The sequence below is a fragment of the Zonotrichia albicollis genome, chromosome 31 (assembly GCF_047830755.1).
Source record: "Zonotrichia albicollis isolate bZonAlb1 chromosome 31, bZonAlb1.hap1, whole genome shotgun sequence".
NCBI lineage: Eukaryota > Metazoa > Chordata > Aves > Passeriformes > Passerellidae > Zonotrichia > Zonotrichia albicollis.
In genome coordinates this window covers 1,055,349-1,071,686 of record NC_133849.1, presented here as the reverse complement: position 1 = coordinate 1,071,686, position 16,338 = coordinate 1,055,349, and the positions used below count along the sequence as shown (strand labels likewise).

General features: G+C 51.5%; 1 long non-coding RNA gene across 1 annotated transcript; it reads left to right on the top strand.

The window, feature by feature from the left end:
• The first annotated feature begins 13,647 nt into the window (after window positions 1–13,647).
• Window positions 13,648–15,259, top strand: LOC141725919 (uncharacterized). The gene is made up of 2 exons (XR_012577486.1): window positions 13,648–13,893; window positions 14,137–15,259. It is a non-coding gene; the product is annotated as an uncharacterized LOC141725919 (long non-coding RNA).
• Window positions 15,260–16,338: the final 1,079 nt, after the last annotated feature.

The following is a 16,338-nucleotide window of genomic DNA, read 5'->3' as shown; positions in this document are numbered from 1 at the left end:
TTGGTTACAAACTGGGTGTGCTGGAAAATGCCACCGGCTCTGCACGAGGGCAGAAGGGGCCCGGGGAAGGCCCAAGTGCTCCATGCAAGGGAAAAACCTGCCCTGGGTTTGTTATAAATAACTGGGTAGTGTTGGCTTTTGCTATTATGTATTGACTTCTGCAAAGTATTCTTAATTACAACAATTTTGATGCAGTACAGTTTGTAATCACTTTTAACTGCTTTTGCTGTAGTATAATTTGTCAGCTTTTTGTGGCCAATGCCCTGGCCCCTGGGTAGCTCATATCCTCAGAACATCATTTATGGATGATATTTTAGTTGGCGGATAGTATGAAAAACATACATTATAGTTTGGCTTTTGCAAAATATTAAAGTGGATGCCAGATGTTGTCCATTATAATGTTAACTATTGCAGAAGTAGCTGTAGTTGTGAAATAATAACTAATGCTTTTATTTTTCTAACTAACTGACAATAATGAGAATGACTCAGAGATATTTGTGAAATAGCTAATGTTCATTTAAAGGACCTGTGGAAATAGCTAAAACCGTCTGCATGGTCAGATAACATTTAAGGAAGGGATGTGATGAGGACCCCTGCCCCTGACCCTTCCACTGTCAATAACTGTCACCTGTGAAACCACAGAACAGGGGCCCTTGTGAGGGAGTGACACACAACCCTCAAAACAGCAATCCACGATTCCTGCACGTACTCTAAAAAGGCGAGTCGGGGGTCAAACCAACCTAAAGAATTCCTGGAACATGTAAACAAGTTAAAAAAAATGTCTGAATTACTATAATCATTATGAATATGTATTTGACCAATGGAGGGGGAAAAGGAGACAAGAAGAGTTGCTGTGGTTAACAGGTGTGCCTGAGGCCATCACCAAGCACCAGTGCTGTTATTAATGGGTCTCTATATATCCCTTATTAAAATTCTAAAAATTCTGAAGTGTGAGGCTCCTTTCTCACAACACCCAAGGCGCTCACCCTTGTTGTTCTCCCAAGCCATGATCTGCCAATCAGAAAGTTTGTCTGGATGGAGAAAGAAAAAAGAAAAGGAAAATGCATTGGTGTGGAGGTCCATAGGCCTACCATTAGAGTTTAATCTCCCACCCATGGAGGACTGGTCCCCAAAGGGAGGAATAGATTTCAAGGTTATGGTGAGAAGCTTGCTTCTCCCACAGATCTTTGCAGGCACATGCTCATTTATGTAAAGTTAGGTTACCCCATTGGCCTGTTGGCTTAATTATCCTAGTTCAACCCATGTTACCCATCTCTGCTTAGTCCCTAGAATGTTCTCCCTCTCTGTCCCTCCATTGGCCCTAATTTACTGCATTCCTCTGCCCCTGTTTCCCCATCAGCTGACCCGACCCTTAACTCCTCCTTTGCAGCATTTTCCCTCATATCCATTGGACCCTGACCCTCAGCTCCACCCTCACTACCCCATATAAAAACCCCCTGTGACCTCAGCTTGCACCGTGTCTTTGTCCCTGGGCCCTGTTCAGCTCTGTGCCCTATTCCTGTACCAATAAACCCAGTTTGCTGCAGATCATACCCAGACCCATCCTGCTGACTTTTTCAGCTTTATAAAGCAACCATGAGCTTCGGGCTCCGGAATGCCGGACGCTCCAAGGGCCTCGGCAGCACCAGGACGCTCCAGGCTGGGACAGCCAGGCAGGGCAGGAGGAATCACTGCCCCTTTCCCCTCTCTGCTGCTCCATCTCCCAGCCCAGCATCGCTGCAGGACAGCCTCACTGCCAACGCCATCCTGCCAGGGTTGGACTGGGGGGATCTCCTTCCCCTTCCCTCTGCCATGGAGGCAAATCCCATCTTCTCCTTGTCCGCCCTCCTTCTTCTCCTCATTCTGTCCTACATCCATCCACGTTCCTTTCTCATCTCCTTCCTCCCTTGTTCCCTCCTCTCCTTCTGCCTTTTCCTTTTCCCTTCTCCGTGTCTCTTCCACTCCTTGTCAGCCCAGGGAGCTGTGAGGAGGAAAAAGCCTCCCTGTGCTGGGAAGGGTGTGGGGAATGTGAGAAGAGCTTCAGGTAGAGCTCAGCCTATTCCTGGCACCTCCAAAGACAGCGGTGTCGGATGCAGAGATCCATGGGGCTGCAGAGATCCCCCTGCAGATCCATGGGGATGCAGAGATCCCCCTGCAGCCCCCGGAGCAGCCACGCTGAGCACGGCGATGCCTGAGAGGAGGCTGTGACCCCGCGGCCAGAGGGCCCCGCTGGAGCAGCCTGTCCTGGCAGGAATGACCCCGGGGCACAGTGACCCACGCTGCAGCACTTGGAGGGGGCTGCGCCCCGTGGGATGGACTCAGCTCGGAGAAGTTCCTGGAGAAATCTCCGGTGGGAGAGAGCCCAGGGTGCAGCAGGGGAGCGACTCCTGTCCCTGAGCAGAGGGAGAAGCCCCGGGGCATGAACAGAGCACGGCCGCATTCCCTGTCTGCGGCACGGCCGGGGTAGGAGGTGCAGCTGGAAGGAGGGAGGCGTGGGGGAAAGCTGCATTTAAGGGTCTTCACTTACTTCTCATAATCCTGCTCTGAGTTTTTGAAGTTCTCTGTCAGAAATCTCTCCCCTCTCCCACTTATCCACAAAGGTTTTGAGCAGTTTTCCCTTTTTGAGGAAAATCAAAGTGATGCACTGCTGCCACTAATTAGGGGTAGGAGAAGTGAGGCTCCAGGGCTTCCCGCTGAGCCGGAGCCACCGGAGCCGCAGTGTCGAGAATGCCGTGGCAGGAGCTGCGGAGAAGTTTCTTTGTGTTTTCAGCTCAATCCCCCCGGGCCCATTAAAGACTGTCCCTCAGCTCCGCCTCCGCCCTCACGCAGCCCAGGGGGCCCGGAGAGCGAGGGGCGGGGCTGTGCCGTGTGCAGATCCCGCCCCTGGCTGCGATTGGGCGATGGTGCCGTCAGTCGTGGTTGTGGCGCGCTGATTGGTGGGAGCGGGGCGGAGCAGGGCCCCGGTGGCGGGCTGAGGGCGGCCGCGGCTCGGCAGCGTTGCCCTTGTCGGTGCGTGTGTGCGGGCCGGGAGCGGCGGCAGCGGCCGGAGCGCGGTGAGGCGGCGGCGGAGCTCGGAGGCGGCCGCAGCGCAGGTGGGAGCCGCGCTGGGTTGTGCGGGGGCTCGGGGCTGGCTGCGGACCTCGGGGGCGGCAGGGGTCTCAGGCGGGTTCGTTGTGCCGTGTCCGGCCCGTGTTGCCGCTGGCGTGAGGGCGCTGCGGGAGCGGCTGCCCGCGGTCTCCTTGCGGCCGCTGCCTCGGCAGGAGCCGCTGCCGGAGCAGCGCTGGCTCGGCCCTGTTCCTGTGGCTGGGACAGAGGGGCCTGCCCCGTGCCCAGGGCTGTGCGGGGAAATTGCCGTGGCCGGAGGTTTTTGTGCCCAGAGGAGACAGAGGAGTCCTGTAAAAGTGACTTTATTGCTGAGCAGAGGGAGAGGCCGTGGGGCAATTTCCTTCAGGTGTCTCTTAAATGCAGGCTCCTTTATATTTCCCCATCCTCATCTCCCTCTCCCTTTGCCCACTGGCTGAGATACTTGGAAGGTTCAGACTTCCTGATGGGCGAACTGCGTGTCTCCCTTACGATGCAAACCCTCCCCCCCATATAACATCCGATATTCGTGGCTCTGTTAAGTCTTTTTTCTTCTCGAGGCTCAGGATTTCAGCGGCACTTAGTCTGAGCAGCAGTCAGTGTTAATTAGTAACATTTTCTGACACTGATGGTTTCTCCCGTTACTACAAGTCACTGGCCCCATCTCCAAGCAGATTCTCACATTGACTTGTTTTTTCTAACTGGGTCCTCTTTCGTTTAGGTATTATTTTCAATTACCTCATTCCCTGTCATTTCCTGGGCATTTCTGGATCAGGAGGCCTGGCTGCCACCTGCATACCTGTGAGAAATTACCATTTACTTTAAAATTTTAAAGTTTTATTAAACTGAAACAAACAAAACAAAGGACTGAATAAGGTAAAAGGGAGAGTGCTGCCAGCATGCCTATCTGCCAGATGCTCATCCACTAAATGGCTGCTCCACCTTTTCTACGCTGGTGTCTCATCAGTCAACCCTGGCACCTCCCAAATGCCAGTCAACTCTTCCTTGCCGTCATTGATGGAGAACTTCATGCAGCTCGATTGGAGGTGCGGTGTTCCCCATTTCTGCCTGCCCTATGCAAGGGGGCACATGTGCCCGCCCTCCCTCCATGTGACCCCGACAACCCTGACAACCGAGGCTCTCCAGTGGCAACGTTACAGGAGGGGATAGGGACAACGAGGAGAACAGAGGTTGTCCAAATTACAAACAAAAATTACGTAACCATACATCAGCAAAGCTTCTCTTAACATACAAAAAGTATTCATCCCTTAATTCCAAGAGCCAATCGTCATATTACCCATCTATAACAATCCCCTTGCTCACCTACTGAATGAGCTGCACTCTCAAGGTGTGGCGCGTGGTACAAAGATGAGAGTTACTGTAGCACATAAGAGGAGAAACAGCTATTGTTTAACCCATGGTCTGCCAGGGAGCCACGAATATGTGTCCCATTCCCATTCCTTCCACGTTTGGATTGGTGCCTGACCTGCTTTTTTGTTTCCTTTGTTTTCTGTTTCACCACTTTTCCATTGTCATCTCCTTGCCAACAGCAATTTGAGTCATTTAATTTTCCACAAACTCCTCCTTTTTCTGCTAACAGATGATCTGATCCCATCCTATGGTTAAGTGTTGTGTTCCTCATTTCAGTTCATTGCTCAGCAGGAAGTTCAGGAGCTGGAGCTGTCTGGTTGGTTATTATTGCAAGGGCAGCTTGTAATCTAATGATGCCATTGAAATGAGAAATGGGTTCTGTGGCTCCTGATATGAATTGGTTCGGGTTCCTAGGGGCTGGTCCATGGTGTTGCAGGATTTGTTCTGCTGGCCGTTCATCTTTTCCCCATTTTTGGGCCCTTCCTCAGGAGCCAGGGCTGCATCAATTGACCACTTTTCTCTAATTAAATCATCAAATCCTTGGATTCCCAACCGATTTCCCTGAATTTTTGGCAGCAAAAATCCCCAGTGCTCTGATACACCCTATATAACATAGACAGTGACAGCACATATTGGAGTGGGCAGAGGGATGATTCCCCCCCACTTATTTTAGTGAAGTTTTCACAACATTTTCCTTTTGCTGTTTCCTTTTGCAGCTTCACGGTTTCTGTTGCAAGGTCAGAGCCCCCTGGGCTCTGCCTTGAGCTGTGCAAATTCCATCAGTGCCAGCAGGCAGAGCTTGGGGTGAGGGGCAGAGGGAATCAGCCCAATTCCTGCCCCAGGCAAGAGACCCAGGTGCATTGTCCACACTTTGCCCAGCAGTCTTAAACTGAACCTTGTTTTCCAGTGCAGCAATCTGGTATCTCATGTGTTCCCTCCCCTCCACTGCTTTTATTTTTCTGCTTTTTTTAAACAATATTCTGTTAACTGTTTACAAGGTAAACAGTCACCTTTAATGCTCTTCTAGGTTTTAAAAGGCAGCCTAAAGTGAATATGGAAGAACCCATAACAAAATTTTGCCATCACTAAGGGCTATGCATACGCATACACAAAAACCTCCCTCCGCAATAAAAATTTCTGCTACTTCCCTGAAGAATAAAAATTGGCTCTCAGAACCTTGGTCCAAACGTAACTGACAATATTAAAGTAAGATTGTTAAGAAAAAAACATTCTGATGTTGTAATCTTAGCACTGAATCTGGAGGAAGAACAAAAACCCTCCAACAATATTTTTAGTGTTAGATAATCAAGGCATTACTTGATTCTGGCCAGGATGCGCAACAGAAATAATTTCATCCGCCTATAGCCAGGCTGTGCAGAGAAAAATCATTCCATAACATGTGAGTTTTACTAGATTTATCCTGAACTTTCTACAGTCTGACACAATATAAATCCATTGGTTTAATATTCATTGTTTAGAAGTTGCATTGTTCTTAGTATTTGGTTTCCTGTTGGACCCGGATTTCTTCGCCTCGGATGTGAATTCAGTCCACACTCCTGGATTTCCTTCTCAGCCTTTTCCAGCCCAGGTGTCTCCAGCTCTGCCGGGGGCAGTGCCTGGGGTAGCTGTTGGTTGCTGTTTGCTGCTGGGCAATGTTGATGTTTTGTGGCTGCTCGTTATCTCTGTGGGTGTCTGTTGGGCTGTTCCCAGTCTATTAACATGTTAAGCTCATCTCTATTGAATGCTGTCACATCCTATAAAAAATAATTCAAGACTCCTTTCCCCAAAGCAAAGGGAAAAGAAGCACAATTAGAGAAATAATTTATTTTTATAAATTAAATTTGAAATTATTCTTTTTTAAAATACCTGTATAATTGATGCAGTGATTGCTGAAGCAGTCAGAATTGCTTTTGCCCCCCTGTTAGGTGCCATGGTGTCAGCAGAAGATATTGAAGCCTTCCTGCTCAGGGCATTTCAGTGCCAGGCTCTCACAAGCACCCACAGCTGCGTGGGTTGAGCTGAGCATGGGGCGGTGACCTGCGCTGTGTCTGATTCCCCTTCCTTAATAACAGCCTGTCTTGTAGCTCTTTTCCCTTCTGCTGCCCTTGCAGAGCCCTCCACAAACACATTTTCTCCCTCAGGCCAGGGAATGTCCCATCATCAATCTGTCCCAGCCTGGGTCTGGAGCTGTGTCCCTTGAGTGCAGTCCTGGGTTCCCTGCCAGCCCCTCTCCAGGCTGTTCAAACAGGAGGCTGGGTTAAACCCTTGCCCTGTCCTCAGTTCTAAATCCTCCTGTGCCATTGGAGAAGTTTCATACTGTAATAACCGAGCCCTGCTCATCCATGTAGAGGCTCTTTTGATTGTCAAAGTTTTATCTTGATGCCAGACTTGAACTGTAGGAGATCTTACTGTTGTCATCAGTTTTCAGGCCTCAGTTCCTATGGAAGCTGTGGCTGCACAATTCTGCAGACATTGAGGCCACTCTGGCCACTGTGTTAAACATTTTAAGACAAGAATTCATTTGGCATGACCCTGTTTAATATCTGCCTATAATGCAAATTCTTTTTCCCTGTCTGGAAGGCCCAGCTCAGCCACCTCAGTTAATCTTCATTTTAACACTTGAAAATTCTGTGATTCCTCCTTGTGTCCATCCATCCAGTTTGTTGACTGGCAGGATAGGAGTGTTGTAGGGAGAGATCCCTGGCTCCAAAACCCTGCCTTTAACAGGGACTCAGTACCAGGCTGTGAGCCCTTCCTTCCCTCTCTTGGAACAGGGTATTGATTTTAGACACTTCTTGTCCTGGTTGCTTCAAAGTCATTTGGGGAGGCTCCATATCAAATTGTCTGTATTTTTCTGGGGCTTCCCACACTTCTGGGTTCACTTCAGCATAATCCTTGTCAGGTTTTGGCACAAAGGTAGAACAGAACTAGCCTCTGTATCCCCTTTTACAGTATTAAAATCCAGATCTCAAATTCCTTCCTAGTTAATTACAATCACTGGAGGAAAAAAAAAATTAATTTATTTCAAACCTATCCCCCACAGCTTCTAATAGTGGTTGAACAAATCATACCTACTCATCTTTCCCACTCATTCCCTTAAAAATTAAAATATTCCTTTACTGTTTTGCCCATTAGGTCTGAGATTCAGAGTGGATTGAGAGGCCCCTGTGTCCATCAGGAAATGCCTCCTCTCAATGCAGACCCACCCTGAATGTTCTCAAGGGCTGCAGTGTGGAGGGTCCCTGGTGTGATGGGAGCTGTGACAGCCCTGCCAATCCATGTCCATCAAGGGGTGGACTTGCTGGTGCTGAGGGTGCTGCTGTCTGTGCTTGCAGTGTCCTTGTGCCCTGCAGCTGGAGCCCTGGTTCCTTGCCAGGGGCTGTTTGGGTGGGCTCTCCCCTGCCGAGGAGGGCAATGCCTCTGCCAGGTGCTTGTGGCCGAGCCCGTGCCCTGGGTGCTGGGGCCCCCTTGGGCCCTGGGGTTGATCCCTCAGGGGCTGTAGGAACTGTGCCCTGGCCTTTGCCTTCAGCTTGGCCTTTTGCTGCTCCCTTCTTGCACTCACCTGCTGTGCCTTTGTGCCCAAGTGCTGCAGGGCCTTCTTGTGACCCTCCTGCAGCCCCCCTCAGTGTCTGTGGGTGCTCATCCTGTGACAGCTGCTGAGCTTTCTGCAAAATCATTTGTTTTCCAGCGACACAAAGAATATCTTGATTATAACCCTTATAATCCGCCTTTCCCAGGTGTTCCTTGCTCCTCCTCCCTGTGCTCAGGGTGCCCTCCCCAGCCCGTAGCCCAGAGCCGCTCCCTGTCCTGCCGCAGTGTCCAAAGGCGCCCCCCGGCGGGCAGGGCCGGCAGCTGCACGGGGCCGGGCAGCGGCCGGGGCGTCCCGCAGCCTCCTGGGGGCCGGGGGCCGCTGCCGGCCCTGCCCGGGGCTGGTGGGGTCAGGCAGCGCCCGGCGCTGAGCCCCGGCTGCCCCACAGCCCGGGCCCGGCCCCGCAGCTCCCCACATGCCCCCAGCCCGTGCTCCCGGTGCCGCAGCTCTGCGCCCGGTGCTGCCGCTGCCCCCCACAGAGAAACCCCCTGAAACCCTGACCTCCTTGTTTTCCTCTCCTGGAAACCAGGGATACAAATGATCAGCTGACAAAGGTTGTGGATAAGACCCTGCTGAAAAACATCCCAATCCTCAGTATTTTTCTCTTCCTCCTCTTTTCTTTTTCTTACCACATAGATTCCTCTTGCTGCTTCTTGCCTTAACCGTATTGCTGCACACTCCTCTTCACCCAGTCTCTTCCCAGCACACCAACACTATCCATCCATCCATCCCCTGTTGTCTAAATCCCTTCTCCGCTTCCCTTATTGCCTCCCTGGGTGTCCAAGTCCTTAATTACCTCTGGGGAAATGTGCAAACTCCCTCAACTTCTCGGAAGGGACCCTTCAGAGATAGTTTGGGATCATCATCCCTTTGGCACAGGACCCCTTCCTGGCTTTCTCTTTTCTGCCCTGCATGGATGCCCTGCCATGTTCACTCCCCAAAGATCCCAGTGCACTCATTGATGAGATTTTCAGTGCTGTCTCCCTGCTGACTCTTCAGAGCCCGCCCTGTTGTGTCACTTGTCTGTCTCCTGCTCACTCAGGTACCCAATCAATCCCACGTGCTGCTGTCCCCCAAGGGAGCCGATCACCCAAACTGGGTGAGGCACCTTCAGCTGCACTCACTGCCCGCTGATTATATGGTGGAAGGAATTCCAGACGCGTCCCAAGGTGTGCGGAAAACTTGACAACCCCAGAGGTTTCTGTCCACAAAGCAGACAGACGAGTCCTGTAAAAGTAATTTAATTCCTAAAGAAAGGCAGAGGCCATGGGACATTTCCTATGGAGTCTCTCCAGTTGTTGGAGGACACAGCCTCCTGATCATCCTAATTTTCTCAGCTGCATCTCCCTCTTCCTTTCCCCATTGGGTGGAGTACTTAAAAGGAACAGACTTCCCAATCCACCTACTACATACCCCCTTGATATGCTCCCTATTTTTATGTAGCAAATGGTTATCATGGCTCTGTGAAGTCTTTGTTCTTCTCGAAGTTCATGAATTTAGCAGGACCTTGGCTGAGCAGCAGTCTGTGTCATCAATTAATAACGTTTTCTGAAAATGATGGCTTCTCCTGTCGCTTCCTTATGTATAAGTTCCTGGCTCTATCTCTGAGAAGATTCACAGCATCTGTTTGTAAAGACACTTTCCTCTTCTTCCTTTCATGGGGGTCCCCCATTTGTGGGACGTCCCCCCTGGAGCAGGGTGTCCCCCCTTGCTGCAGCCCCACCCTCAGGCAGTGCTCAGCCAATCATAGCACATGGCGCTGATGACTCAGCAGTTGCCGGGCAGACCTGCAGCTCCCAGCGTTCCCCATCTGTGTGCCCCCCTTGAGGGGGATTTGGGGAGGTGGAAGTGGGGCAGCGCCAAGGCCGGGCCCCCCCGCGCTGTCCTGGCGGGAGCGGCTGCAGTGGGGAGCGAGTGCGGGCGGGAGCGGCCGAGAGCCCAGCGCTGCCCCAGCCCGACCTGCCCCAGCTTCATCCCTGCCCCTGCCGTGGGATGCTGTGGGTTTGGGGGGGAAGAGGGAGCCGGCAGTGTGTGCTGGGCCTGGGGCAGAAGGAGAAGGGAAGGAGAAGCAGGGTTGAGGAACGAACTGGTCAAATGCTGCACGTGGGAGGAAAAGGTGGGATTGTGCAGGAGAAGGAGGAGTTGTAGGAGGAAGAGGAGTGTGAGGAAGAGCAGGGACAGAGGAGAAGGAGGAGCAGAAATAGGTGGCACCACAAGGTTCTACTCCTCCCTGTATCTGCACAATCCCACCTTTTCCTCCCACGTGAACACCAACGGAGGCGCCACTGAGGGAACCCCTGTGAGTGCCCCAAGTGTGGGAAGAGCTTTGTGTGCTGCTCCAGCTCCATCCGCCATGAGAGGATCCACGTTGGATGATCCCCAGTGACAGTTGTTGGGCAGAGCCCTGGTGATCCATGGTCCTGCTGATCTGTGTTGAAAAGACACCTTGCTTGGAGGCTTCACATCTTCCTGGTTCCCTGTGGGCTGCTAGATAAATGCAGCAGCAGGAACATCCATTGGGACACAGACCAACAATGGGAATTCCTTGAGGACAGCAGATTTCGACTTTCAACCACATAAAATCTTTTGCATTCATTCCTATCTTCTGGTAACATGAGCTAGTACTGAATGGTGTTGAAGTTATGTTCAGGGTGGACTGGACTATATGATTCTTGTTTCCCCAGTCTGTTCTGTTTATGCTGAATAATAAGTTTTGTACCTTTAGGACTTGTCCTGAGAGTGAAAGGGGGAGAGAAGAAGCACGGAGTTTGTTTTCAGACTCGGCACTCACTCCTCCACATTCCTGCTCCTGTGCTGTGTTGTCTGCAGTTGGACAGACAGTGGGACAGAGCTCTCCTTTGCTTTTAGTTAGTTTTAGCTAGCTGAGGCAAAGAAGTTCCCTGGACTGTGGGGTTTTTTCCCTTTTCTTTGGACCTGTTTAAACCTGCTCTGGCCTGAACACCCAGGGGAGCACTGGCAGCTCACACCTGTGGCCCACCAGGCCGGGCCTGGGCCGTTGCATTTCCAGCACCAGAGGGACTGATAAGAGACTGAGTGAGCCAAGCTACAGCCCACGGAGGGGACTTTGTGAGTTTGTTTCTCTTTTAGAGCAGCAAGAGGTTTTATTGTTTAATACTGTTTAGGTTTTATTGCGTAATAAACAGGTTTTTCCACTTTTCTTCAAGGAGGTCTTTTATTTTTCCTGAACCAGTTGGGGGAGGGGCCAATTCAGTCTGCTGTCTAGAGGAACCCCTTTGGGGGTTCTCTCCCAAATTTGTCCTGAACTGGGACAAGGTCTTTTCCAACTTCAGGGATTCCATGATTTTCATGTCCTATTGCCCAAGGGTGTCTTCCATAGCCAAATGATGAAAAACTGGGGAAAAGACCAAGATTTTGGAGACAGTGGGATAGAAACTCCACCAGAAAAGGTTCTTGCCTTCTGCCCAAGCACGTGGATCCTCAGCCAGCATGGACACTGAAATCCTTTTGTTATGGTCTTGATTTTTTTTAAATTTCTCTTCATGCCTTTAAAATATCTAATCTTGAGGTAAAAGTAGACATTGAACTAAGACATGGCTGTGGTCATGGTACAACACAGATATGGTGGGACACAGACATGGAGAGTGACATAGGGACACATGGACATGGAGGGGGCCATAGCCATTCATGGGGACATGTGTGGACACGGGCATGGATGGAGATGTGGGCAACAATGACAGGGATGGAAACATGGTGGGGAGACAGCCATGGGTGAGGACATGTTGGGACATGGCCAGCGACTTGTGGGGACATGGCCATGGCCAGTGCCATGGGGAAAACTTATAGGGCATGTGGGGGATGCTGGGTTGGAGGGAGTTGAGGGTTCCTGGGAGGGTCCTGGAGCTTGCTGAGGCCTTTGGGGAACCCAGGCCAAGTGGCTCTGGCTCTGCTGGGTGACCCAGGGGGAGGTTCTGGGGCAGCTGCTCAAGGACCCCCTGACCTGAAGCCCCAGCCAGGCATTGGGCTCCTGGAAGGGGATGAACATTCTTGTCCCAGGAGGGAAATCCCAGCATCCCCAGGGTGTCAGGGGCAGCTGAGAGACCACAACAGGGAGGGGAGCGCCAGACAGAGCTGTCACACTTCTTAGCTACACCCCAGAAGTCCCAAAACTCAGGGATTCCTCCCAGGAAAAAGCATCCAGGAGCTGCATGAATTGAGGGAAAAGGGGGATGTGATCCCTTGAGACTGAGCAGGAGGGGCCTGGATCCCCCAAAACCAAACACAGGGACAAGAAGTGGAACTGAAGGCACGATGGGAAAGGGGTAGGAGTGCAGGGGAAAAGAGGATTCAAAGTGGGAGAGGGATGGTAAATGAGCCTTAACTGGTCTTATTCTAGGGCAAGCTATGACAGCTCCAGAGCTCAGCCCCCAAGGGGACTGAGTTTCAGAAGCCAGCTCGCTCAGACCAAGGCCGCGGGTCAGCCCCTAGCAAGCAGCGAATATTCAGCTCTTGGTGATTAGCCAGCTCTTATGATTTCAGCTTTGCTTGCTAGGTAGCTTTCCCTTGACTTGAGGCTCCAGCAGACGGTAGAGAGAGGAGGAGAAGACGCCAGCTGTTCCACATGTATGGCTTTATTGGAGGGGTTCGTGAAGAGTCTCAGCACTTCTTCTGAGTTAGTAGGGGTACAGTATGCTACTTTTATAACCTTGGCCCGGTTCCAGTCCTGACGGATGGCAAAAGGTTAGAGGGACCATAAGTAACCAATAGTAAGGTTAACAAGATATTGCCTTACATGGCTATAGGGATAGGTTATAGGGTGGATGTCCCTGGAGTCAGGAAGCTTCTTCGCTATTGTGTGAGCATTTCTATTATTCAGATTCTCCACGGGGCTGTGGCTAAACCTGAGGGTTTCACTACAGGATGGGATCCCCAAATTGAGTTGGGAGAGGTTCTTGGGTTGGGGGAATGATGGGAGAGTGGAGGGAAAGTTAGGGATGGGATAGAAGAAGGGTGGCTCCGTGGGGATCCTATTGTGTCCCCACTGCTTGATCCCTGGAGTGATTCCCTGGGGCTCTGGAGGGGAATGGATCTGCACTGGGTGGGTTCCCAAGCCCCCTGCCCATCGCTGGGGGGCTCATGGGAAGTTCTCTGGTTCCCTCCACCCAAACGCTGCAGCCGTGGGACAGACAAGGGTGTGAAAGTAGGATCTGGAGTGGGCAGGGAGGAGGAGCAATAGGAAGAGGAGGGAGAGAGGAGGCGGAGGATGGGAAAAGGAAGAGCAGGAAGAGGAAGAGGAAGAGGAGGAGCCACAGCAGAACCCCACGGTTTTCCCGCTTTCCCACTGAGTCTGCAGCTCCCCTGGTCCTGGCAGCATCAATGCCCCAGATCTCACAGGTGAGTGGGGAGGGACAGCTCACCCCAAATCCATTTGGGGGTCTCTGGGAGGGTTTGTTTACAGAGGAGGGGATGTTTGGATCTTACAGGGCCCCAAAAGTGAGACGCGGATGCCCTTTTGGAGAATTGTGGAAGATTCCTGTGGCAAACTGTCTGTAGTGGCTGGGGCAGTGGTGCCAGTTGTGGGGGGACCTTGATTTTGGGGCTCTGGCATCAGAGTGGGGAGAGCAGCAAAGGCCAATCTTGGAGCTGGGGGATCCTGGCAGCCTGCAGGGGTGGGGGAAGCTGGAGATGAGCAGGGTCTGGGCCTGCCTGCCTGTGAACAGGGCAGTTACTTCTCGAGCTGGGCTTGGGAAGCAGGACCAAGGGTCTCACATGTTGTTTTTCCCCCAAGCCAGGATTTGTCAATCCCAAACTTTGTCTGGATGGAGATGGAGGAGGCTGCGAGGAAAAGGAAGATGGCCTGGGACATGAGGCAGGTGAGAAGGAAGTCGCTGCCCCTTTCCCCCTCTCCTCTGCTCCATGTCTCAGCCCAACATTTTCCCTGGCTGCAGGACAACCCCACTACCAATGCCGTCCTGCCAGGGATGAACTGGGGGGATCTCCTTCCCCTTCCCTCTGGCACAGAGGCACATCCCATCCTGTCCTTTTCCATAGCTCCTTCCCTTTCTCATTCTGTCCCTCTTTCTTCCTCATTCCTTCCTTTCCTTTTCTTACCCCAGACACTGAGCTGCAGACAGAGACCAGGGAGAGCAAATCCCTGCTGCAGAACCTCATAGAAGAGGCAGTTTTCAGCAGCTCTATGGAATGGGAATCCAATGGGGAGGATAAGCCCTGGAGATGCCATATAAGGAGGAGTTGCAAACTCAGCCCTGGGAGCTGTGAGGAGGAAAGATGCCCCCTGTATCCAGAAGGCAGCTGGAGATCCATTTGGAACTCAGAGGTGGCGGAGACAACTCATGGCTGGCAGAAACCCCACAAGTGCTTGGAAGGTGGGAAGGGCTTCAGCCAGAGCTCTGGAGCTCAGACATGATCCAGCACCAGGTGGTCCACATGGGGACACAGCCCTACAAATGTGGGGAGTGTGGGAAGGGCTTTGGGTGGAGCTCCAACCTCATCAATCACTGCAAGGTCCACACTGGGGAGAGGCCCTATGAGTGTCCTGAGTGTAGGAAGTGGTTTCTGAGCAGCTGCAATCTCATCATAATGAGTCAAGGGGTGAGCTGGAAATGTATTTACAGTTATTGAAAAGTGTGGATGAGTCAAGGGGCCAGCTGGGAGTACAAGTGAGATAGTAGAAGATTACATATTTTAGCTAAGATTTTAAAATTGGTTAAGAAGCTAAGTTAGCTAGCAAAACTCACATACCTTAGTGAAAGAGTAACAAATATATTTGAAAAGTAAAGCTAGGAGTGGCAGGGGTAGATGTAGCAATTGTGAAGAAGCAGAGACCATGGAAATATCTTGCCTTAAGGATAATCAAACAGTTCGGAGTGGCTTGGGGCATGACCGGCAGATCAAAAAGTCCTGCCAACTGGCCATGGGTGAAGAGTTTACCATGAGAAAGAGAGCTTTCTTCTTCCCATACGCCCACTCCCTTATTTCAAAATCCCACAGACCCAACTTAAGCGAGTGCAATTGTGCAGCCATATTAGGTATTCAGCTGATTATAATACAAAGTGGGCAGATAATGATTATATACTACACCTCCTTAGAAACTGCTTGGATATGTAAAGCCTTTTCTGTATAAATAGAGAGCAGGAGTCTGCAACTCCTTGCACCTGCATTTGGAAATGATTCCTCATGTGTCCAGCGCTGCAATAAAATACCCTTCTTTTCAGCTTTAATTAGTTGAAGAGTTGTCTGTCCGTGCTTCAGTACCTCAGCAGATCCACACAGAGGAGAGGCCCTTCCGCTGCCCCGACTGCGGGAAGGGCTTCAGGCACAACTCCACCCTTGTCACCCACAGGCACATCCTCACTATGGAGAGGCCCAATGAGTGTCCTGTGTGTGGGAAGAGATTCTCCGGAAGCTCTCACTTGAGCCAACACAAATGGAGGCATAATTAAGGGACGCCCTGTGAGTGTCCCCAGTCCCGGTGTCACCCCCTTTTCTCTGCCCACAGAGCTCCTGAGCTGGTGGCAGCCACAGCCCCTTCCGGTGGCCTTGCACCTGGCTGAGACCTCCTGTAATTGGGCAGGGAGGATTGGGGCGTGACTGGGCAGGGAGGGTGTGGGCCAGGTGAGGAACACTGGGTGCTGAGGGTCTGCCCAGCAAGTGGTGAGTCATCAGACCTGCTCTCTCTGATTGGCTGACTCTTGTTCATCACATTCTCTGATTGGCTGTGGAGAGGCCTGGGAGTTGAGAGCAGGAATGGGAGTGATCCCGCCCAGAGCACCGGCATTGGCAAAATAGACCCAGCCTGGGCACAGGGAGTGAATTTATTACCAATGAAATCACAGCAGGACAAAGATAAGGGAAAGGAATCTCTCCAAACTTTTCCCTCCGCCCAGGGGAGTTAATGATGATGGAGACACAGGGATATCCAAATTTAGATCAGAAGCCAGTTTTATTGGGTATTGGTGGTTCGTGCCCACCCAGGGACGCCAAATATTGGAATATGAATCCCAATATTACCAGTTAGATTGTACTTGGGCCAGTCTGATCCTCGCTGCTAGGCCGAAGGCAGCATCTGTGGTGTATCACCCCAGAGACACCTATAGCTTGCTGGTGGTTGCAGCTGGGCCCTAAGCAAGTCCAGGCTTGTGAGGAACTCTGTTTACCTCAGGAAGAAGACTTCAGGCGAAGGTGAAGAGAAAAAAGGAGAGGATTCTGCTGGAGGGTTTAATATCCAGAGGTTTGTTCCATGGTGACAAAGGTCTGAATCTTGGGAAGAGCTCCAGCAGAATACCCGACCGCATGGC